At 38.3% G+C, this 25,857-nt stretch overlaps 1 pseudogene; it reads left to right on the forward strand.

Moving 5' to 3' along the window:
- The first annotated feature begins 5,336 nt into the window (after nt 1-5,336).
- LOC113614307 (caspase-12-like) lies at nt 5,337-20,231 on the forward strand (annotated as a pseudogene).
- Nucleotides 20,232-25,857: the final 5,626 nt, after the last annotated feature.

The following is a 25,857-nucleotide window of genomic DNA, read 5'->3' on the forward strand; positions in this document are numbered from 1 at the left end:
TGGAAGCCAAGAAACAAAACCATCACTATTCCTGAAAAATATGACATTATTTATTGAAAATTTCTTAGAATTAATATATAGTCCCCACATTTGCAAGAATTGAGTCAATATACAACATTTAATAGCATTCTTATATTCAAAAGACAACCAATTAGGAAGTACTTTTTGCTTTTTTAAAGCCTCTCTTTGCAAAAGCAACAAATATAACATACTTATAGAAAATTCTAAACAAATAGTTGCAAAGTATATGTGGAAAAATATTTTTTTAAAAACATTGAGTGATATAAGAGAAGATTGACTAGAATGAGGGATAGATCACCATCATTGATAAGACAAATAAATGTAAAAATATCAATTTTCTACCCATATTAATCTATAAACCCAACAGAATCCCATAGAAAATCTAACAGAGTATTTTCTTGAACTTGACAGATTGTTTATACTGTTTGTTTGGAAGGTGAGACAGTAAGAATAGATAAGAGTAGAAGTGACGGTCATGAGCAAAATTCATGTTTTGAAAATAAAGTCAACAGACTGGATAAAGTTTTGAAAAAAAAAAAAAGAATTACATGTTCCACTCTGAATAACCGGAACAATGAAATTGGCTTGAATAACTGTAAGAATGAAATGGAAAACACTCTCAGAGGAGGTAGATGGGAGGTGGGGGTTGAAGTGTCAAGATTGAGATATCTACCAGACATTCAAATAGATGCCCGTTGACATTGGCTATATGAATATGGTATTCAGGGAACAGGCATAGGCTGAATGTTAAAATGTTGGGTGCCTTCCTATACATAAACAGTATTGAAAACCAAGATACTGGATGAGGCTGCTAAATAAGTGAGGAAAAACAGAGCAGAGACAAAAGATATGAATTAACTGGCAAGCGTTACTAGAAGAAGCAGCCAGCTGAAGTAGCAGGAGAATCAACACAGGGTTGTTATTTGAAAGGCAAATGAATGAAGGGTTTCAGGAAGAGGTGAAAATATTACTGTGAAGTGCTTCTATAGGTCAAAAAGGCTACTGGGGATTAAATATTTAATTTGACAATGTGGAAGTCACTGGTTACATTAACAAGAGTCATTTTGGTAGGGGGCTAGAGACAAAATGGTGATTGGAGCTGGTTCAAGACAGAATAAAAAACATTTGGAGACAGCAATGATAGACAATGATTTTGAGGAGTTATGGGGAAGTGGGATCAGGGAGGATTTTTTAATATGGAGTATTATAATGTATTTTTATGGTTATAGTGTTGATATGAGTAAGTGGGAAAATCAATGATGTAAGAGAGCAATGTGACTATTGTTAAACAATGTCCTTGTGTAAGTGAGAGTGAGTGAATAGAATGAAGAGAGTGATGGTTTGGCCTTAGATAGAATTACAGGAGTGAAGGCCAAGTATAGGAGACCAGGTAATTGTGAGTTAGTAGATCTTGAGACTAGAAATATTCTTTGGGATAAAATTATTTGGGAGATTGGACCCAAAGAGAAGGAAGTATAGTCCCAACATATCACTTTTCCAGACAGATTGCAATATGTACATAGCCAAAAATAATGTAAATGTTCTTCATTGGTTCTTTAACATTTGGTTATTATAACAGACAAAGCACAGAAGGCTTGGTTGTGGATACACAAGTGAATGAAAATCTTAATAAGTTGACAATGTAAAATAAAAATATAGGTTAAAAATATTGGTATAATTGGAAGTGAGAAAAGACAGAGGAGATTGTATGAGGGCAAAAATCTTCAATTTACGTAGAAGAAAAGTAAGCTACTGAGCAACACTGATGGAAGAGGAAATGAGGGTTAAATATATTATTTAATATTTAAAAATTGTGATATCAAATATTAGGTAGAATAAGATGTAAATGAGGCAGTGTAAATGAACTGCATCTCATTTTTCAAGGTAATCAATGGCATTGTTTGTATTTGATATATAAGAAAATAGAGGGATAAAATAGGCAAGTTATTGAGAATTCTGAAGATTACCACTAGAAAATAAAAATAGAAATCATTTAGGCAAGTGACATGTAGGATACAGGGTCGAAGATTGGGAGCGATACTGCAGAATATGTTTTTTATTAAACACTTTGCTGTACTACTGGATTATTTACCTTAAGTGTGCATAATTTGACAAAATATTTTAAAATTATAATCTATCAACACTTTAATACTGTATAGTCATCAAAAATGAGATAGTTCTTTATGTCTTGACTTTTTTAGAGGTTTGTCATACATTGTCAATTTTTTAAAAAGCAAATTATTGATAATATGGGAAAGAAGTTATAGGTAAATATGTGTTTATCAGTTATCTATTGCTGAGCAACAAACTACCCCAAACTGCAGTGGCTTAAAACAATAAACATTTACTATTGTTCACAAGTTGACCAGTTCACTGAGTGGCTCTTGTCTTTGGAATTATTCATGTGTCTGAGATCACCTGCATGTAGGGTAAGCATCTATACTGACATTGTTGGGACCTACTATATTTTTGGAAAGCATCTGGCTTTCTAAAGTGTAAACACAGAGTGAAGTAAGTCAGAAAGAGAAAAACAAATATCATATATTAATGCGTATATGTGGAATCTAGTAAAATGTTACAGACGAACCAGTTTGCAAGGCAGAAACAGAGACACAGATGTAGAGAACAAACGTATGGACACCAAGGGAGGAAGGTTGGGGGAGATGAATTGGGAGATTGGGATTGACATAAATACACTAATGTGTAAGAACCTGCTGTATAGCACAGGGAGCTCTACTTCACTGTACAGTAAAAACTAACACAACATTGTAAAACAACTATACTCCAATTAAAAAAAAAAAAAAAACTGGTCTAGCATGACCTTGGCTGAGACAACTGGGCTTTCCTGTATGTGATGTCTCTTATTCTCTAGTAAACTAGGCCAGGCTTATTCACATGGAAGTTCAGGTGTCCAAGAGGTTAAAGTGTACAACGCTTCTGAAGATCTGTGCTCAGAACTACACAATGTCCCTCTACTGTATCATGTTGGCCAAAACAAGTTACAAGGCCAGTCTGTAGTCAGAGCAAAGGGCATGGATACAAGTAGGCCAATGATTGTGGCCATTAATAAAATCAGTATTGTATTATGTGTTTTTTATAAGAATAGAAAAAGATTCACAAAGATAGAAGCTAAACATATAATTGCATTATATATTTATAGTGTTGTATGTTTGTAATGTGAAATTAAAGAAGCTGGATGATCTTACTCTGTTTCACAAAATTTTCTATTGTTTCATTTTCATGGAAAACATCTATGTATTATTTTAAGAAATTTTTAAGAGTTCCTTGTGCATTTAAGAGATAAAAGTATACACATGAATCTCATGGATAAACAATACCCAGAACTGACAAAATAGCAAATGAGGAGAGAAGTAAAGAGATCATTTATCTGGGTTTTTAAAACTGTTTGGCATATCTCAGTCAATTTCTCGCTCCCCTTCACCCAAGGCTTCTAAGTTCACACTTCATTTCCGGGGTTGAGGAGACATCAGTCAAGTGAGGCACCCCTACTATTTAGTGGCTAAGGGGTGGCACAGAGACAAATAAGGGTCAATTTGACTTATTAACTGTGTTAAAAATAGTCTGGAAAACAGAACATAGAAACTTATGTTTGTACCCTTGTGTGTGTGTGTGTGTGTACGTATGTATTTCATTCTGGTGACTTTGTTACAGTAAGGAGAAAAGTCAGTATTCACTTCCTGTGTTCTAAAAAAGAGAAGCTACATATCAGAGGAGGAGTCAAATTCTATCCTGTCAAAGTATGAGAGAATTTGAGAAGCTACAGTTTCCTTTTTAGGTAATGCTGGTCCACTGAGAACAAAGAAAGAAAGCTGCTTTCATTTTCATTGCTTTTCCTGCCCAGGGAGCTGGAGCAGCAATGGCTGGTGAGTCACTCCAGGTTTTCTGTTTTTTTTTTTTTTTTTACATCTTTATTGGAGTACAATTGCTTTACAATGGTGTGTTAGTTTCTGCTTTATAACAAAGTCAATCAGTTATACATATACATATGTTCCCATATCTCTTCCCTCTTGTGTCTCCCTCCCTCCCACCCTCCATACCCCACCCCTCTAGGTGGTCACAAAGCACCAAGCCGATCTCCCTGTGCTATGCGGCCACTTCCCACTAGCTATCTACCTTACATTTGGTAGTGTATATATGTCCATGCCTCTCTCTCGCTTTGTCACAGCTTACCCCTCTCCCTCCCCATATCCTCAAGTCCATTCTCTAGTAGGTCTGTGTCTTTATTCCTGTCTTACCCCTAGGTTCTTCATGACAATTATTTTTCTTAGATTCCATATATATGCATTAGCAGATGGTATTTGTCTTTCTCTTTCTGACTTACTTCACTCTGTATGACAGACTCTAGGTCTATCCACCTCATTACAAATAGCTCAATTTCGTTTCTTTTTATGGCTGAGTAATATTCCATTATGGCTATGTTTTGTGGGGAGAAAGAGCTCAGGAGGAAGGAACGGGTGAGAGGAGAAGGAGCAATGAAGGGGGCACACACAAGACACAACTATTTTACTCTGAGACTGTAAGGGATGGAAGCTTGGGGCACAGTAATGAGTATGGTAACAAAGTGTTTTAGACAATACATTACAACTTCTTGGAAAAATGGAAAATTTAGAAAATCCGGACCTATGTTCTTAAATCTTTCTTGTTGATTTTAGGCTTTTCTTTGCACTTTGGACTTGACCCAGAGTTCTCACCTAAATGTTACCTTGTCATAGTGAAAGGCCATGCAGTAAAAATGCAGAGTAACTTGAGTTTCCTCCATATTTCTGCTCTCTGTGTGAATTTTTGTTTATAACAGTGAGCAAACCAGATACAGTTTGTGCTCTCAATCTCTGCACAGAGAGTTGCCCTGTCAGCCCTGCCCATGGAAATAAAAATGCATTCTTTTACAGGTGTAATATGTTTTACTGCTATACATATTGAATATAATGTGTTTTTAAATTAGGTATTGATAAAAATGACAGGAAGTCAGTCAACTCTCACTGACTTACAGTGAAGTTGCTTCACTTCTCTGGACCTCAGTTTCCCCATCCAAAAAAAAAATTAGAGAATTGATCATCCATAAGTATTAGTCTAAGTGTGGTCCTCAGACTAGCAGCTTTGGCACCACCTCAGAAATTGTTAGTAATGTAAATTCATGGGCTCCACCTTGATCTATCAAAAAAGAATTTCTGAGAATGGAGTGCAAAAAGTTCTGCTTATCAAGCTTTTTCAGGAGATTCTTTTTAAAATCGAGAACCACTGGCCTGGAATCAGATATCTAAGCTCCTCTCCGTATCTAAAATCCTATCATTCTCACAGAGAAGAGACTACCAAAAGAAGGTCCAGTCAACATGGTGAAGTTAAGGTCCAGGAACGTGCTTGATGGTATTTTTGATGATTGATGGAAAATAAAGTGTTAAATAGGGGTGAGTTACAAAGATTAGGGGAAGAAGTGGACCACATCGTGAAAAGGACTGGAGACCTGGTTTATGATCTCATTGAGAAAATGCAAATGGCAGGCAAAATATTTAAGGACCATTTCTTCAACCCCAAGAAACAACTGAGTTTAAGTGAGTATCTCAGTAAAGGGCTAGTAACTTGTTCTTTATCTACTATCCTCATGCAGTTTTTGTCTTCGTATTTCTTTTTGCAAGTGGATAATATACTATTCACATTTCTAGCACCTTCTTTGCCTGACTGTCTATCTTATTTACTGCCACAAAATGCCCTGATCTACCCAGTCCCTGTTCTATCATCCCCAGTCTGACACAGATTAGGTGATGAGTAAATATTTGTTAAAGGAATAAATGGTGCTGGTGTTGTATTAAATTAAATGATAGTCTTTAATTAATCTGTGCTACTCTGGCCATACACTGTGGCCTTTAGAGTCATTCCCAGATACAGAATGATCAGTAGAACAAAATCCACCATCTTATTCTTAGCTGTGGATTACCCAAGGAAAAAATCTCTGAGAACCTGTATTTCTCCTTGTTAAAGGAAGACAAAGGGAAATTGAAAGTTTGAGGAACACAGATGTGTCCTTCTCTCTAGAGCAGGTATTGGAACACTTTTTCTTTGATGAGCCAGAGGTTAAATATTTCAAGCTTTTTGGACCATATGGTTTCTGTAATAATTACTCAAGTCTGCTGTTGTAGTATAGAATCAGTGATAGAAAGTAAGTACAAAATAAGTGTGGATGTGTTCCAATAAAACTTTATTTACAAAAACAGGTGTCAGGCTGAATTTGGGCAGTGGGCCATAGTTTGCTGACCCCTAGTTCAGAGTAAAATTATACATCAGTATATCCCCAATTCTTGGAACACCCTCTGAGACTATTTTGCTATTGTTGAAAGACTAACTTTTGTACAACAATGTATTTTTCTTCCTCATAATGAAAAGTACTATTTCAGAAAACCTTGATTAATGAATTTGAATATTCCTTGAATTACAGAAGAAGAAGATAATGAGCTCTTTTTTGTTTCAGAGAAAATCTGCCTCCTTTTTCACTTGGCACAAAGTTACAGTTTTTTAAAACAAACCTGGAACTTAGAGAATGGGGCAAATCACCATGCTCCACAGAGTAGTCAGCCCCATGCTGAGCAGAGTCATTTCCTAGTCAGTGAAAGGGAAAGAGTTTGAAGTGTATAGGTTCTATAAATTTAGTTCTGCTAACAAATTTTATTTTACTATTATTTCAGGATCTCATCTGGAAACTCAGAATGATGAATCTGAGAGCACGGAGTCATCTTCTTCTTTGACAGGTAACTGACTCCAAATTTCACATCTCAAGTGAAAACTCTTAGACCTCTAGTGCAGTTAGAAAGTATTTCCTTAAAAGCCTAGAAATTCTATGTTCTCAGTCAGTTTTCATCTTTGGAAATACCCTTCAGAATAGAGCATTGATCCTTAAATTTTTTCATTCCACCTCAGAATCTGAAGATGAAAGTGAAAAAAGTAGAGATGAGGAAAAAGTTGAATCAGCCCAGGCATTGGTTCTCCCTCCAACAGGTAATTGCCCCCAAACCCAGTGGCTCATGGGAACCCTCATTCATTACTTGGGATAAGGCAGCTGTACAACGTCCCTACATTATAGTGGAAAGACCACTAAACTGAGGCTCAGAAAATCTGGCTTATTTCTCTCCTCTGCACCTAACAAAGTCCCTTAAAAGTAAGGTTAGCATTTACATCCCTGATATTCAATTCTCCTAAGAATGTAGAAGTTGAAAGTGAAGATTATGAAACTGAGAAGAATGCTAGATTGTCCCAGGTATCTGTTCTAACTATGATAGGTAATATCATGGACACATAATGACATTATTAGAGCAAAGACAGATAAAGAAACTCCTTATGGTGTAGTGGAAAGAGAACTGACGTAAAACCCAAGAAATCTGTAACACTGAGCCCACCTCTGTCACTGATTAACCATATTTGCTGGTATAACCAACGTTTCTGAGACTCACATTTTTAAATGGAGTTGATCACATCTTTGAAAGGATTCATAAAACGTCAAAGATATAGGCAACTACCAACTGCACAAAACAGAATAAGGATGTGATTAAGAAACACATTAAAAAAAACAGCATAAGTCACACATACTTATGTGGTCACCAAAGAATCTGATGAATTATTGGGCCACTTTAAAGAACCATAGCATCCATAAAAAGGGTAATGATAGTATTGTCTTCTGAGTACTATATTTTCAAAAGTTACAGAAAAACTTACAAAAGGAATAAAAACTTTGTCATCTTTATTCATTGTTATATTCATTCATACATTATATATTCATACACTAATTGAAAATCTACAGTATGCTACTTTAATTACTGTGTTTATAGCAGTGAGCAAGATAAAGTTACTGCTTTCATACAGTGTAGTGAGGGCAGATATATAGTAAACTCTCAAAAAATAAACAGTATAATTTCAGGGGATGTACACAAGAAAGAGGATTAGGTCATAGAAAGTGATATTGTTGTTGAGGGTAGTGGTACACATGAGTCAGGGTGAACAGTTATGAGAACTCTTTTGAGATTATATTTCAGTATATAACTGAACAATAGGAAGGGAATTGTGCCAAACTTTAAGGCAAAAACATTCCATGGAAAGAGGAAACAAGAACAAGAGCTGTGAGTCAGGAAAGGTCTTGTCATGCAAAAGGGTAATAGAGAAGGCTGGTCTGGCTGGGGAGTAGGAAATGAGGGGAATATGGGTGCAGGAGCTGTCAGATACACTGGGATGGCCACAGTATGTGGGGTCTCTGAGAGAAGGAAAAACAATTCGGATTTTATTTGCAATGCAAAGCCTTTAGAATTTTTTGAGCAGAGGAGTGATAAACATAGAATAGAAAATCTACTTGTAAGCTATTTCAGTGTTTCAGTTAAGAGATAATAGCTTTTAAGCTGGGGTTGCAGTAATAGAGATGATAACAAGTGGTTATATTTGGGATCTATTTTGGAGATAGAATCAATAGAAACTACAGATGGATTGGATATGGGCTAATGAAAGAAATGAAGGATTTGTAGAGACATGAATAGACCTAGAGGCTGTCATACAGAGTGAAGTAGGTCAGAAAGAGAAAAACAAATATGGTATATTAACGCATATATGTGGAATCTAGAAAAATGGTACAGATGAACTTGTTTGCAAAGCAGAAATAGAGACACAGATGTAGAGAAAAAATGTATGGACATCAAGGGGGGAAAGAGGGAGGTGAGATGAATTGGGAAATTGAGATTGACATATATACACTAACCTGTATGTATTTTATACTAATATGTATAAAATAGATAACTAATGAAAACCTGCTGTATAGCATAGGGAACTCTACTCAATGCTCTGTGGTGACCTAAATGGGAAGGAAATCCAAAAAAGAGGAGGTATATGTATACATACAGCTGATTCACTTCATTGTACAGCAGAAACCAGCACAACATTGTAAAGCAACTATACCCCAATAAAAAAAATAGAAAAAAAACGATTCTAAGTTTTGGGCTCGGCAACTGGGTGAAAGATATCAATTCCTGAGACAGAGAAAATTTGTGGTTTAGAGAAAACTTGCGAGAAACCTATTTGTAGAAGAAGACGGTATCAGAAGTCCTTCCTTGTAAGTTTAGTTTAAAACATGTTACATCCAAGAGAAAATGTTGAATAAACAGGTGATGTACAACTGAGGAATTCACAGAGAGATGTTGGTACCACCTAGAAGAGGCCACCTAGGGAGAGATGTTGATAGAGAATAACAGAGACTCTAATACAGAATAATTCCACTTTGGGAAGTTTGGCAGAAGAGGAAAAGTTAGCAATGAACAGACAGATTTTGAAAGAGTAGCTGGAAAATGTAGGATCATAGAAGCCTAGAGAGCATGTTTCAAGAAAGATGTGTTCAACCATGCTAAATGCTAAGAAAGCAACAAATAGTCAGTGGTAACTTTGATAACAGGTATTTTGCTTAAGTTGTGAGGATAATAGCCATTTTATGCATACAAGAAAAAAAATCAGAGTTGAAAACATGAAAATGGTGAAAATAGACAATGCCTTTAACGACTGTGCTGAGAAGTGGAGGAGAGAAATGGTACAATAGATGGAGGGGAAACAGAGTCAAGGAAATGTGTTTTTAAAAGATAAATTAAGATTCTAATATGCCAACGGGGATAGCATAGAAGGGAGAGAGGTAGAAATTGATGCTCTAGAAGATAGGGCTGAATAAATGCTTGAATAAAGTTCCTGTGTGTGAGAGGGAAAGGGACTCATAAGGAGTGGTATCACGCTTAGATCAGAGGAAGAACATATCTTTCTTCTTTTTTTTTTTTGCGGTACGCAGGCCTCTCACTGTTGTGGCCTCTCCCGCTGCGGAGCACAGGCTCCAGACGCACAGGCTCAGCGGCCATGGCTCACGGGCCTAGCCGCTCCGCGGCATATGGGATCTTTCCGGACCAGGGCACAAACCCGTGTACCCTGCATCAGCAGGCGGACTCTCAACTACTGCGCCACCAGGGAAGCCCCATATCTTTCTTTTTGGTAGGAGGGAAAGAACAGAAGGTTCTTTGTTTTTTGTATTTGTTTCATCAGTATCTTATAGTTTTCTGAGTACAGTTCTCTTGCTTCCTTAGGTATGTTTATTCTTAGGTATTTTATTCTTTTTGATTCAATGGTAAATGGGATTGTTACCTTAATTTCCTTTTTCTGATCTTTCATTGTTAGTGTATAGGAATGCAAGTGATTTCTGTGCATTAATTTTGTATCCTGAAACTTTACCAAATTCATTGATGAGCTCTAGTAGTTTTCTGGTAGCATCTTTAGGATTTTCTATGTATAGTATCATGTCATTTGCAAACAGTGACAGTTTACTTCCTCTTTTCCAATTTGGATTCCTTTTTTTCCTTTTTCTTTTCTGATTGCTGTGGCTAGGACTTCCAAATATATGTTGAATAGTAGTGGCAAGAGTGGACATCCTTGTCTTGTTTTTGATCTTAGAGGAAATGCTTTTGGTTTTTCACCATTGGGAATGATGTTTGCTGTGGGTTTCTGGTATATGGCTTTTATTATGTTGAGGTAGGTTCCCTCTATGCCCACTTTCTGGAGAGTTTTTATCATAAATGGGTGTTGAATATTGTCAAAAGATTTTCCTGCATGTATTGAAATGATCTTATGGTTTTTATTCTTCAGTTTGTTAATGTGGTGTATCACATTGATTGACTTATATATGTTGAAGAATCCTTGCATCCCTGGGATAAATCCCACTCAAACATGGTGTATGATTCTTTTAATGTGTTGTTGGATTCAGTTTGCTAGTGTTTCATTGGGGATTTTTGCATCTATATTCATGAGTGATATTGGCCTATAATTTTCTTTTTTTGTGATATGTTTGGCTCGTTTTGGAATCACGATGATGGTGGCCTTGGAGAATGAGCTTGGGAATGTTCCTTTCTCTGATGTATGTGGCCCAGGATGTAATCTGTTGTGGGGAATGTTCCATGTGCACTTGAGACAAAAGTGTATTCTGCTGCTTTTAGGTGGAATTACCTATCGATATCAGTTAAGTTTATCTGGTCTAATATGTCATTTAACTCTGTGTTTCCTTACTAATTTTCTGTCTGGAAGATCTGTCCTTTGGTGTAATTGGGGTATTAAAGTCACCCACTATTTATTTTTTATTTATTTTTATTTTTTGCGGCACGCAGGCCTCTTAATGTTGTGGCCTCTCACTGTTGTGGCCTCTCCTGTTGCGGAGCACAGCCTCCGGACACGCAGGCTCAGCAGCCATGGCTCACGGGTCCAGCCGCTCCACGACATGTGGGATCTTCCTGGACCGGGTCACAAACCCGTATCCCCTGCATCAGCAGGCGGACTCTCAACCACTGTGCCACCAGGGAAGCCCAAAGTCACCCACTATTATTGCATTACTGTCATTTTCCCCTTTCATGGCTGTTAGCATTTACCTTACATACTGAGGTGCTCCTCTGTTGGGTGCATATATATTTACAATTGTTATAATTTCTTCATGGATTGATCCCTTGATCATTATGTAGTGTCCTCTTTGTCTTTTGTCCTCTTTTGTCTTTATTTTAAAGTCTATAAATATTGCTACCCCAACTTTTTTTTTATTTCCATTTACATGGAATGCCTTTTTCCATACCCTCACTTTCAATCTGTATGTGTCCCTAGGTGTGAAGTGGGGTCTCTTGTAGACAGTGTATATATATATATATATATATATATATATATATATATATATATATATGGGTCTTGTTTTTATATTCATTCAGCCAGTCTATGTCTTTGAGATGGAACATTTAATCCATTTACATTTAAGGTAATTATTGATATGTATGTTCCTATTGCCATTTTCTTAATTGTTTTGGGTTTGTTTTTGTAGGTCTTTTTTCTTTTCCCTTCCTCTTATGTTCTCTTCTCTTATGGTTTGATGACCATCTTTAGTGTTGTGTTTGTGTTGATTTTTCTTTTTTATGTATACATCTATTGTAGTTTTGGGGTTTGTTGTTCCCTTGAGGTTTTGATTTAGTACTCTATATATGTACAAGATTGTTTTATGTTGCTGGTCTCTTTCTTGCCTAGAGAAGTTCCTTTAGCATTTGTTGTAAAGTTCACTTCACAGTGCTGAATTCTTTTAGCTTTTGCTTGTCTGTAAAGTCTTTGATTTCTCCAACGAATCTGAATGAGAGACCTACTGGTTAGAATAATCTTGGTTGTAGGTTTTTCCCTTTCATTGCTTGAAATATATCGTGCCACTCCTTTCTGGCCTGCAGAGTTTCTGCTGAAAAATTAGCTGATAACCTTATGGGGATTCCCTTGTATGTTATTTGTTGCTTTTCCCTTGTTGCTTTTAATATTTTTGTTTGTCTTTAATTTTTATCGGTTTGATTAATATGTGTCTTGCTGTGTTCCTCCTTGGGTTTATCCTGTATGGGATTCTCTGCACTTCCTGGACTTCAGTGAGTGTTTCCTTTCTCATGTTAGGGAAGTTTTCGTCTACAATCTCTTCAAATGTTTTCTCAGGCCCTTTCTCTTTTTCTTCTCCTTTGAGTCCCCTATAATGCAAATTTTGGTGCATTTAATATTGTCCCAGAGGTCTCTGAGACTGTCCTCATTTCTTTTCATTCTTTTTTCTTTATTCTGTTCTTGGCAGTGATTTCCACCACTCTGTCTTCCAGCTAACCTATTCATTCTTCTGCCTAAGTTGTTCTGCTCTTTATTCCTTCTAGTGTATTTTTAATTTCATGTATTGTATTGTGCATCTCTGTTCTTTAAATCAACTAGTTCCTTGTTAAATATTTCTTGTATTTTCTCAATCCATGCCTCAACTCTTTTTCTGAGATTTTGGACCATCTTTAATATCATTACTCTGAATTATTTTTCAGGTAGATTGCCTATATTCTCTTCATTTAGTTGTTCTTGTGGGGTTTTATCTTCTTTCTTTATCTGGGACATACTTCTCTGTCATCTCATTTTATCTAACTTTCTATGTTTACAGTCTCCTTTCCACAGACTGCAGGATCTTAGTTCCTCTTGTTTCTGGTGTCTGCTCCCTAGTGGGTGATGTTGGTCAAGGGGCTTATGTAGGTCTTCTTGTGGAAGGGACTGGTGCCTGCCCTCTCACAGATGGGCCTGTGTCTTTTCCCTCTGATGGGCAGGGCCATGTCTAGGGGTGTGTTTTGAGGCAGTTGTGAGCTCAGTACAACTTTAGGCAGCATGTTTTCTGATGGGTGGAGCTGTGTTCCTACCTTGGTTGTTGTTTGGCATGAGACTTTCCAGCTCTGGGGCCTAAAGTTTGTTGGATGGGACCAGGTCTTTCTGCTGAAATTTGGACCTCTGGGAGATCTCCATTCAATATTCCCTGGGGCTTCTACTACCAGTTTCCTTGCCTTCACAGTGAGTGATAGTTAACATCTGCCTTCCCAGGAGACCCTCTAAGACCCTTAGGTAGTTGTAGCCTGGGTTCCTATGGAGGTACTGCTTTGTGCTGTGTCCCTCCAAGAGTGGAGTCTCTTTTTCCCCCAGCACTGTGGAGCTCTTGCACTCAAGCCTGCTGGCTTTCAAGACTAAAATGCTCTGTGGCTTCTTCCATCCAATGCCAGACCCTCAGACTGTATTGGAGGGCTATTTTATGTGGAACCTCTCTGTGTAGCCTGCATGGGTTTAATATTTTTTGGTGCAAGCATTGTTTTTAATATAGATGTCTGCCACCTCTTTCCTCACTGTATGATGACTGTTATTCCCTTTATAGGAGGTGTGACTGATGTTGTAGTGTCCAGAGCTTGCACTGGATATTGAGCAGGGCCTCCCCTTTGCCCTGTGGTTGCTACTTCCTTGCCAGAGGTGGGGTATGATCCCTAGTTGTTGGAAGAGAGGCCCCCAGATCTGTTTCTTAGCTGTGTTTCTGATCTGTGGTTTGAGGTAGGCAGGATTGCAGTACTCCTACTGGGAAGGAAGCCACTGAGTATTCCTCCTCTGGAGCTGTTCACCTATGGGTGTGCTCTGTTGTGTCACCTTTCACCCATTGTGAGAGCTCTCAGGTTACACTGCTGTTGGCACTGCTTTCAGTCCCACCTTAACTGTGGGTATGCCAGCCACTGGCCCTGGTATCTCTCAGATGTTTTTTTCACCAGACCTCCAGCATAGATCCACTGAATTCAGGTCCCAGGATTGCAAGTAGTCATGGATCTGGACCTACTGTGGGTGCTATGGGGGCAGCTCTGACTCTAGCCTGGCCCAAACCCTATGTATATGTGCCCACAAAGTCTACAAATGCTAAAGCTAGGTCCATCTTGGCTGTGGGAGCACTTGTTGCCCATTCAGACATTCTGTAGGTGCTGAGATTACAAGGCTGGTCACGGGGGTGTCAATTGAATCTTCACACAGCTGCGAGGAGAGATTTGAGTTTTTCTTCCTTAGTTGCATGTTCCCTGTGGGCTCAGCTGTGGTTTCAGCCCCACCTCTGCATGTGGGCCACCCACAGAGGTCTGCCCCTGAGTCTTCCCTGGAGCACACGAGTCTGCCCCAGTGGGGAGGGAGCTTGGATGCAGCACTGAGGCCAGGGTCACAAGAGCCCTGGTGGTTATGGGAATGCAGTAAGGCAGTGGTCCTGGGCATGAGGGAGCTGGCCTGGGGAGGCAGCGGCCAACATGTGGGGAGAAAGGCTGCAATGACATCTCCACCCCTTGTCACTTAACCTTAGCACTTTTCTTCTACGGCAGTCCAGGTTTCCTCCACAAGAATTCCTGGTTGTGGATTTCCTCACTCCTGTCCCCTCAAGCTATCTCCTTGCAGCCAACAGCAGTCCTTTCCCTGGGTTTGCTCTCCATACACCATGTTCCAACACCCAGGCCCTGTGCACACCAGTGGACACGCATCTCAGGCTGGGGCATGCAGGGCTGTGGCACAGACTGTCTGTGTAGTTCTCACTCTGTCCTGCCTGCCACAAACCAGTTGCTGCACTCTCTTCCAACAGCCTCAGAAGCTCCCCTTTTGTCCCAACTGATCTTCCCACAGGTGAGGTGCTTCCCTGGATGCAGTAACCTCTCCCCTCCTTCAGCTCCCCAACCCAGGGGTGCCGTTCCCATCCTGCTTCCTCTCCTCTTCTTTTTCCCTTCTCCTTTCCTCATCTTACCCAGTTATGCAGGGATTTTTCTTGTCCTTTTAGGTGCCTGAGGTCCTCTGCTAGTGTTTTATTTTATTTTATTTTTTGTTTTTGCAGTACATGGGGCTCTCCCTGCTGTGGCCTCTCCCGTTGCGGAGCACAGGCTCCGGACGCGCAGGTTCAGTGGCCATGGCTTACGGGCCCAGCCGCTCCGCGGCATGTGGGATCTTCCCGGACCGGGACATGAATCCGTGTCCCCTGCATCGGCAGGCGGACTCTCAACCACTGTGCCACCAGGGAAGCCCCCCTCTGCTAGTGTTTAGCCATGTTCTGTGAGAATTTTTCCATTTGTAGATGTATTCTTGATGTATTTGTGGGGAGATATGAGCTCCATCCACATTCTCCTACTTCTCTGCCATCTTGACCTCCATCAATGATATTCTTATGCAAAAATATTAGAAGGAATAGAACGTTTGTTGCCTAAGGGAAAATGTGAACCAGGGGATACTTGATAGCTATTTTGAAGTATGAGAAGATAACTCTTCATTAACAAGCAGTCATTAACTTTTAATCTGTGCCAGGTATCATTCTAGATACTAGGAATACAGAGATTAAACACATTAATATAAAAATAATTATTTATATGGGGCATTTACATAAAAAAATAGAAACATAGGGAAAGATATATTGAAGTCATGGGAGAATTCATGGGCTTTACAGGAAGAGGAATTAGATGTTTCTTTCTGTATGTTCCCAATGTGGAAAATATATATCAGTGCTTGGAAAGTTCACACTTTATGATGCTCAGAACTGTTCAAAAATGCCTTAGAATGTTGTAAGTACCCTGTTAGTGGAGATATTTCAGAGAGTGGTAATAATAAAGTAGGCATATAGTCAGCAGAGTTCAAATATCTGAATAATGACCTTATTAGGCAAGATGAACATTAGGCTTCCTTCCCAATCTTAGATATCATGTTTATGTGAGTCTAGTGTGTTGGGTCTGAGAAAGCAATCAAAGTTATGACCACTACCAAAAACAGAAATTTATGGTGGGTTCAGTAAGAAGCAGAAAGCAAAAGGGGGAGTATTCAAGATTTGTGTTTTAGTCATTTTAAATATGAAATGATTTTCTTATTATACTAAACTTTGTGGTGGGCTGGCAGTAAGCATTTCTGGAGAATGAAAGCCCAGTCAAAAGATCTGCATGACTTCATGGCAGTGGATGCTACTGTTTAATGAGCTATTTTTTCTCTTTTAGCTCCTCAGGAAACACAGGCTTCCCAACATGGGAAGTTAAAACTTTGTCCTCCTGATCATTTCCATACACTGAAGACAACACAGGCAGATGAGGTGATATGCTTTGGAAGATTTTCCATTTAAACAAGATACTGGGACTCACTCAATTTTAGTTCCTGTTACAAACGTCCTAAGATCAGACCAAAGGCACAAGATGTTATTTAATCATCTTATCTAATTAACTGGTTCTTACATTTGATTTCCTGTCTCTTCCATCACATTCTGAACTCCTATCCACCACCCAACCAAAGCCAAGTTCCTAGAGTGTATACTCAGACCTAGTATATGTTTTCAATTTCAGGTATTGTCTCTTTCCTCAAGAGAATATATTTCCATTTCCAGGCTCTCCAGCCATCCACTATTTAATTGAAAGGGCCTGTTTTGTATGAACTTTGGAGGCAAAATTAGGAGGTCTGGAGCAACTCATTTTGTGTCTGTTAATTGCATTTATATCCAGTAATGGAGAATGAAGTCTGGACATGCCTGGCCCTCATCATCTGCAACAAAGAATTTGACTGTCTTTCTAATCGATATGGTTCTGAGGTTGACCTTTTGGGAATGCAAGATTTGCTTGAAAACCTTGGATACTCAGTGGTTGTAAAAGAGGATCTCACAGTTCTGGTAATGGACCAGGAGAGTGGGACAAGCTTCCTTCCCTCCTAAACAGTTTTGAACTTCTTTCTTAGCAGCTGTAAGAATAAAATGCATGTTATAGAAATTATATTTGCTCCAGAATATGATTCCCTTTATTTCAGCCTCCTCCCGTGCACAGTCTCATAGAAAATATTTAGATCAGCTCTATGTAGCAGTATTTCCCCCCAAATGTGGGATCTTTCTAAAGTTCTCAATCTGGGAGGCATCTATTACTTGATAGCCTGGGTGAGACATAAGCTCTGGACCCTGAAAGTTACTGATATCTACAGAAAAAGCTTATGAGACTTTTACAATCTCAACATCATGTGTGTAAATGTAAAAGTGTGTAGAAAAAAATTGCACATACACACATAAAGAAAATGTTGTTATTCTGGCCATGCCAAAAATAATCCCAGAGGGCTTTAGACAAACCATTTTAAACCTAACTTTCTGCTGTTCCAAGATGAAGGAATTTGTTGTGTTTCTAATTTTTGTCAATAGAAAGTTCTCTCTGTCTCTGTCTCTGCCTCTGTGTCTGTCTCTCTCTTTTTTAATAAAAACTTACAGGAACTCCAACATGTAAAACAGATGAAAGCAAAGCTCTCGTATTAGAGACATATCATCTCACTTGCCCCTCATTATACTCCATCTCCCAGTATCTTCTTAAGTGTAAGCTTCCATTGAAAACCATTGGGCTAGATGTTATGTAAAATCTCTACTAACTTTAATATTTTACACATCTAATTTCCTGGTTTTATGTCAGAATGTAATTTCTCTTACAATTCCATTCAGTCCAAATCACCTGATTCTCTAGTGCTTGCTCCTTTTTGTGAATTCCACCTAGTATTTGAGTATAAACTATATAAGGAGAATTCCTCAATAGTAATTCTGGAGTGTTTTTCAGGAAATGGAAACAGCACTAAGACAGTTTGCTGCCCGCCAAGATCCCCAATCCTCAGACAGCATATTCCTTGTATTTATGTCACATGGCACCCTGGATGGAATCTGTGGGACAGACCCAGATATTCTTCGTGATGATACCATCTTCCAAATTTTCAACAGCTGTAACTGCCAGAGTCTATAAGATAAACCCAAGGTCATCATTATGCAGGCCTGCCGAGGCAGTGAGTCTGAGTTCAGGAAACCCAGGGAGTGGCCATGTACTTCTTTCTATTAGTCTAGTGTCTAACCTTCATTTTCCCAGGAATGGGGAGAGAAACAATATTTCAGTACAACTCTTAGGTCCAGTCCAGAAAGAAATTGTAATAAGCCTGTACTATTTTTCTTTTTTTTAAGAAATGATAAGTAGCCTAGAATAATGAGGAATATCCTGATTATTTGGGACTAGGTTTTCAACATGGTCATTCTAAACTTAAGTGGGCTTTATGTGTTTCCCAGTCAGTGAGGCAGTTTTTCTAGTAGCAAGACATTTGCATTTTTAATAAATGCCATATTGAAAGGAATAATTGTAAAAGACTTTCTGTGTGTATGTGTGTGTGTTAATATAACATCTTTTATAAGACATGGATGTCTCAGAAGGTGCTGGGATTTTTTGGGTGACTGACATGAGAGAAGCCTCTGCATATAGGTATGACCAGTTCTTGCAGTGTTCCATCTGGAATGATGCCATTACAAACGGCCATGTGGAGAAAGACTTCATTGCTTTCAAATCTTTGACTCCATGTAAGTGACTTCAGAGAGAAAAATTTCTAGATCTCCTATTAGTTTCTTGATCACAGGCTTGGTTATGATCATATCTTATCACTAATATAAGAACATTTCTTCCCTAACTAATGAGATATTTAGGTGGGGAAGATATTTAAGTATTGAGATTTTCATGACTGGAAACGTGTATGTATTGATACTGGAGGAAATTTTCAAAATAAACAGGACTTCGGTGAAGACCCAGATTTAAGATAGTCTATACATAACTCAAGAGGTTTTTTAGATGTAGCAATGGCACAGAAATGTATCATCTTCTCAGATTTGGTCCACCTGATGATCTACTAACAACTAAATGAGCCAACCAGTGAAACTGTAAAGCTTGCTCAACACATGCTTGCTCAACACCTATCGGCCTGTTATTTGAATCTAGTCTTAGGTTATTAGTTAACATTCAAATACCTGACTTCATGAGAGTGCAATCAGTGACTGAAAATCCTTCTTTGGCAGGAAAGTCAGAGTAGAAGGTAGAAATAAAAGATATTCTTGATTGCTCATGGTCATACCTGTAGAAAATCTATTTAACAGTCATTCGTGATATTGTTTTATCAATGATTTAGATAACAAGGGAAGTTTTAAAACCTAGTTTATACAAGTTCTAAGTGCTTTAGTGTAGTAATTTCAAATTTTAATGTGCATGGGAATCATTGAGAACCTCATTAAAACATAGATTTCTGATTCAGTATGTCTGGGGCAGGGCCTGAGATTCTTCACTTTTTAAAAGCTCCATGGTGATGCAGTGTTGTTGGTTCATGGCTGATTGTGACTAGGAAGGGATTAGAGGACCCTCTGAGTCTACCTGGGGAAATAGGAAAGAGACCATACAGGAAACACCCATTACACAACTGGAATAGTTCTACTTCTCTTTGTTTTACATATTGGAGTTTTAATTATATTTTATTTGAAAGAAGAGTTCTGTGCTTTTAGCTATTGAAGGAAGTTCAAAAAGTATATGCAGTCTGATACATACTCTAAGAGATTATTTAATTTAATTGAGGAAATAAAGTCTAATATGTGAAATTCTTGCATTAATATTTTTATATACATAACTATGTGCAGATAATGTACTAGGTGCAGGGCATGTGATACACAGTTAAAGCAGGCATGGTCACTAAACATTACAGATTACAGAGTGTATGGTCAGGCCAGAGAGACAGAAATTAATTGGGGGAAAATATCTGTTATGTTTAACAGAAATAAATAATGATTGTCAAATGTGATGTGTTTTAAAGAAAAACTTTGTGCTCACATTTGAAAGATGAAGGAATTACCCATATCAAGGGCATGAAAGACAAAATCAAACAGACTCACTTATGTCACATGGTTTTAAAATGGAGCCGAGAGGCCATTAACGAAGTGAGCTTTATGCACATCCTCACCAGCTGAAACATGAACTTTTTTTTTTTTTTTTTGCGGTATGTGGGCCTCTCACTGTTGTGGCCTCTCCCGTTGTGGAGCACAGGCTCCGGACGCGCAGGCTCAGCGGCCATGGCTCACAGGCCCAGCTGCCCCACGGCATGTGGGATCTTCCCGGACTGGGGCACGAACCCGTGTCCCCTGCATCGGCAGGCTGACTCTCAACCACTGCGCCACCAGGGAAGCCCTGAAACATGAACTTTTGAGCTGGACCAAACTACAAATATGCCAAATATTCCAATAACTCTGCAAGAATACCTGCTACTTGCTCCAGCAATGGACTTTTGCTGAGTGATAGCGTTGGCAACCAATCATGTTCAGTCAAGTCTAGCTTTCTGCCTTGCAACACCAATCAAAATTCTTTGTAAGCAAATTATGTAAAGATTCCCTTTTTTGTCTTTAAAAACCTCTGATTTTGACCCTTAGTGGGACACTATTTGGATTGCTACCCTAATCTGTGTGCCCTGAATAACAATTCTTTGATCCCAAATAAATGTTTTTGCTTGATTATTGCCTCTTAACATTTTTAGGCTGACAAGGGTAAGAGAGGAATATTCCAGACAGAAAAAAAAAAAAGCAGTGTACGAGGAAGGCGTGAGAAAGAAAGAAAGGAGCTTAGAAAAGAGAACCAGAGAACCAGTGTGGCTAAAACACAGAGCCAGGGGACAGTAACCAGAAGGAATTTGGAGAAGTACACAAGAGCCACATAATTCGAGGCCTCATATGTTAAGGAAGGATTTGGTCTTTTGCACTAATATATTTTAATACTAATTTTACTTTATACTACTAATTTTACTTTATACTATTTCATTGCTTAGGTGACCTTTAAGCAATGAAATGATAAGATTTTCTTGCTTTTTTTTCTTTTTAAAAAATTTATTGAAATATAGTTGATTTACAATGTTATGTTAGTTTCAGGTGTACAGAAAAGTGATTCTTTTTTTACATTGTCTTTCATTATAGGTTTTTACAAGATATTGAGTATAGTTTCCTGTGCTATACAGTAGGTCCTTGTTGGTTACCTATTTTATATATCATAGTGTGTATATTTTAACCCCAAACTCCTAATTTATCCATCCCCCCCTTTCCCCTTTGGAAGCCATAAGTTTGTTTTCTATGTCTCTGATTCTATTTCTATTTTATGAATAAGTTCATTTTTATCATTTTTTTAGAGTCCACATATAAGTGATATCATATATTTGTCTTTGTCTGCCTTACATCACATAGTATGATAATCTCTAGGTCCATCCATGTTGCTGCAGATGGCATTATTTCATTCTTTTTGATGGCTGAATAGTATTTCATTGTGAGATATATATATATATAATCTCACATTTTCTTTATCCATTCATCTGTCAATAGACACTTAAGTTTCTTCCATGTCTTGGCTATTGTAAATAGTGCTTCTATGAACATTGGGGTGCATGTATCTTTTTGAATTATGGTTTTCTCCAGATATATGCTCAGGAGTGGGATTGCAGGATCATATGGTAGCTCTATGCTTAGTTTCTTAAGGAAACTCCATACTGTTTTCCATAGTGGCTACACCAATTTACATTCCCACCAATAATTTAGGAGGGTTCCTTTTTCTCCACACCCTCTCCAGCATTTATTATTTGTAGACTTTTTGATGTTGGTCATTCTGATTGGTGTGAAGTGATACCTCACTATAGATTTGATTTGCATTTCTCTAATAATTTGTGATGTTGAGCATCTTTTCATGTCCTTTTTGGCCATCTGTGTGTCTCTTTTAAGATGATCACTGTGAGGATTCTGTGGAGAACGAATTACAGTACAACAAAATTAGATGTAGGGAGATAGGTTAAAATGCTATTGCAGTATTACAAGCCATAGGTGATAATGATATTCTTGGGATGAGGTAAATATTTGGACCCAGGAAATAATTAGTATATAAAATTTATATGGCCTAGTAGTTTAGCAAGTATGTCTGATGAACATGAAGACATGACTCAAGTTTGCAGTGGAGAACTATGGTTTATTCATTAAAATGGAAATCCTGCCAGAAAATTTGAGATGCCTTTGGCATATTTCAAGATGAAATGAAGAGTGGAGAGTTACATAGCTGTATATTCCAGAGGAGAGAGCGTTTGAATTTTGGGAGATGCTTGCCTAAGAATGATATCTAATATTCTAAAAATGGATCAATTTATCTAGCAACAGAGAATAGAAGGAGAATAGATCCTAAAGCTAAGGTTTGAAGAACTCTAGAGTTCACGATCTGAGACAGAAATATTAGTCAACAAATTATACTAAGAAAGTATGGTCAGGGAATAAGAAAACTAGGAGGATGTGTTGTCAGAGTTATGAAGAAAGAATCTGTTGGAGTTACCAATATTTTCTGATGTGAATGGGAGACCAGGTAAATGTGGGGCCTGATAAATGACCATTAGACTTAATGAATTAAAGGTCATGTATGACCTTGGGGAAAGTCATTTGGTAAAGTTGTTGTGAGAAGGAGAAGACAGACAGGAGTGAGCAGGCTAGGAGGAAATGAAGATGTTGAGTATAGATAAATTGGAGAAATTTAACTATAAAAAGGAAGGAGAAATAGGAAGGTAGTTGCAGATAAAGTGACCAGAGAATATTAGCTTTTTCTGATAAGAGAAATTTGATCACATTGCAATGGTAAAGAGAGATAATAATTCAAAAGATGTTCACCTAGAGTCTGTCATACAGAGTGAAGTTAAGTCAGAAAGAGAAAAACAAATACCATATGATAACACATATATATGGAATCTAAGAAAAAAAAAAAAAGGTCATGAAGAACCTAGGAGTAAGATGGGAATAAAGACACAGACCTACTAGAGCATGGACTTGAGGATATGTGGAGGGGGAACGGTAAGCTGGGACAAAGTGAGAGAGTGGCATGGACATATATACACTACCAAACGTAAAATAGATAGCTAGTGGGAAGTAGCCTCATAGCACAGGGATATCAGCTTGGTGGTTTGTGACCACCTAGAAGGGTGGTAGAGGGAGGGTGGGAGGGAGGGAGACGCAACAGGGAAGAGGTATGGGAACATATGTATATGTATAACTGATTCACTTTGTTATAAAGCAGAAACTAACACACAATTGTAAAGCAATTATACTCCAATAAAGATGTTAAAAAGAAATAGATGTTCACTCAATAAAACAGTGAGTGCAAAAAATTATAGTATTAAAACAGTATGGATGAAGAGCAGGCCCAGAGTCAAGGACTGCCAAGACCTGGCTTCTTTTATTCTATTATGTAGTAAATGCTCAAAGGATTTATGTTCTTTTCTACTACTTGCAGTCCTAGAGGTTGTAATGTTGGTCCTGCCTACTAAGAAAGTCAAAGGAATTTATAATTGAGGGTCTATGATGGCTTCTTTGGGACTGTTATGTAAACATCTCAGCATTGTCCAGATTTGACCTCCCTCCTTCCTACGAAGCACCAGAATCAAACTTTGTTCAAAAGTTATGGCTCTAAGAGTCTTGTACACTTATATGGTGGCTGAATCCCCCCATTATTTTAAAACTGTTTATTTTAAGGCAATGTTTCTTGGATACTTGACACAAATGGCTCTCTTTTCATTTCCCAACTTATCTACTACTTCAACGAATATTCTTGGTGTTACCAGTTGGAGGAGATTTTTCGAAAGGTAGGAATCTCTATGTCTTTTCAATTTATGTCCCAGAAAACTCTGTAGAACTGTTTGCAAAGCTTTTCTGTGAATCCTGAAGCTCTTAAGTCATCTTGATGCTCCTTCCTGTACTCCAAGTTTATTTAAAGAGGAAGTTTTTGGAAGCACACTACGTAGAACCAGAGTGAGTTTTTCTTATTCTGATAGGCTTGCTTATTTAATGAGTGCTTTTGAGAGTACTATTTCATTTGTGTAGGTACTATATCCAAGGAAAAGCTAAAAAGTTCTTCTGTTTATATTGTACTATCTGACCACAGCCTTAATACAAACTGTATACTATATACTCACTTCTGAGAAGAAGTCCAGAATTCCCTTTTAAATTTTTTAAAAAAGATTTCTTTACTATTTTAGGTTCAACATACATTTGAGACCCCAAATGTACTGACCCAGATGCCCACGATTGAAAGACTATCCATGACACGATATTTCTACCTCTTCCCTGGGAATTAAAATCATGCAAAGCATCCAGGTAAATGTATCCAAGAAGTGGATTTGGGTGCTCCCTGCTCAGAGTCTATACAAAAAGTCTGTACAGAATGGAGAACAATGACAGAGTGCTGCAGCACCGTAGTCACCGAGGCTTGCCTTATCTGCCTTTTCTTACTGGCTGCTGGTGAAACTGTAGTTTTATTTGACTTTAGCCATTGTATAATGACTGCACATGAAATGATAAGTCCAATGGTAGCTTGCTAGAAAACATTTCAGTCCTCATTTCTCTCAAGGATCTACTCAGTGAATATAAAATATTTAGTTTTTATGCATGCACAAAACCAAATAATAGGACATGCTATGTAGAGCAGGTGTTTAGCTTCCTGACTTCTGAGAAGCCAGTTTTGCTGAGTCACATACCTTCTCTGTTTGTGATGAGGGCTGCCTGGACCACAGTGTCAACAGTTATTGCTGGATCTATGCTGAGGCAATGAGCTTCTAGCGTAGATCTTCCCATTTGGGGATGACGGGTCCATAGCCCTTTTGTGAAGATACATCTCACAGGAGAGATGAGTTCTATTTATATCTTATCTCTAGAAGCCCAATTACTCATGTTCTCTTCTCTTTATTTTTTCCAGGAAAATTAAGGCATTATGGTTCCTATGAATCTACTATTTTAAAAGGTCAACTTAATTAAGAATATTTTTATATAAACTTCCCAACTGCCCATCCTCCAAAAATAACAGGGTAAAATCACTCCTATACTACTGCTGTATTAATGCTTCATAAATTCTTTTAAAATTATGCTTGCTTTCTCATTTTACCATAAATATGTCATGCTCATTACAAAACAAATTTTAAGTATAGAAAAACAAAAATTTTAATGAAGAAATAATACTTGTTAACCTTTTTGGTATTTCTAGATGCAAGTCTAAATACTTCTACATTTTTTTGTTGCCAAGATTTGTTATATGCATACAAGAAATAATGCTGATAATGATTGGCAGAGGAATGAAGATACATGTCTCTTTTTAATACTGTTACTAATTTAATAGATAAAAATAGTCAATTTCGGGGGACTTTGAAGATGGCGGAAGAGTAAGACGCGGAGATCACCTTCCTCCCCACAGATACACCAGAAATACATCTACACGTGGAACAACTCCTACAGAACACCTACTGAAGGCTGGCAGAAGACCTCAGACCTCCCAAAAGGAAAGAAACTCCCCACGTACCTGGGTGGGACAAAAGAAAAAAAGAAAAAAACAGAGACAAAAGAATAGGGACGGCACCTGCACCAGTGGGAGGGAGCTGTGAAGGAGGAAAAGTTTCCATACACTAGGAAGCCCCTTCGCGGGCGGAGACTGCGGGAGGCGGAGGGGGGAGCTTCGAAGCCGCGGAGGAGTGCACAGCAATGGGTGCGGAGGGCAAATCGGAGAGATTCCCGCACAGAGGATCAGTGCAGACCGGCACTCACCAGCCCGAGAAGCTTGTCTGCTCGCCCGCCGGGGCGGGCGGGGCTGCGAGCTGAGGCTCAGGTTTCGATTTCGGTCGGAG

This window comes from Aethalodelphis obliquidens, unplaced genomic scaffold (assembly GCF_003676395.1).
Source record: "Aethalodelphis obliquidens isolate GAN/ISIS:26980383/991018 unplaced genomic scaffold, ASM367639v1 scaffold93, whole genome shotgun sequence".
NCBI classification, from domain to species: Eukaryota; Metazoa; Chordata; class Mammalia; order Artiodactyla; family Delphinidae; genus Aethalodelphis; species Aethalodelphis obliquidens.